Here is a 314-nt window from a genome sequence, read left to right as displayed (position 1 = left end):
TAGCACCACGTTCCCCAGGACATACGGAGGTGCTCGCTGTCAGACGCTTCCTAAATGGCCCCCCTCAAGCAGAACAGCTTCAAGTCTTACGTGGCAGATGCTTGCAGGAGATTAGTCAAATAAACTTTTCGTGTCATCGTCTTTCTGAAGACGATGACATCAACATAAGACAAAATTTTCGGGTGGAAATTGTGTACTTTGCAGTTTTGTACCCAGAAGAATACTGTCCACAAAACAGCTCTATTCAGTCAGGCACGAGCGCTTCCTCCGCCCCGCAGGAGAGGCCTAAGAGGAGGAAAGGCCGCACCTGCCCG

This window comes from Pygoscelis adeliae, unplaced genomic scaffold (genome assembly GCF_000699105.1).
Source record: "Pygoscelis adeliae isolate BGI_AS28 unplaced genomic scaffold, ASM69910v1 Scaffold101, whole genome shotgun sequence".
In the NCBI taxonomy this organism is placed as follows: domain Eukaryota; kingdom Metazoa; phylum Chordata; class Aves; order Sphenisciformes; family Spheniscidae; genus Pygoscelis; species Pygoscelis adeliae.
Note: the sequence above shows the minus strand (reverse complement) of the source record.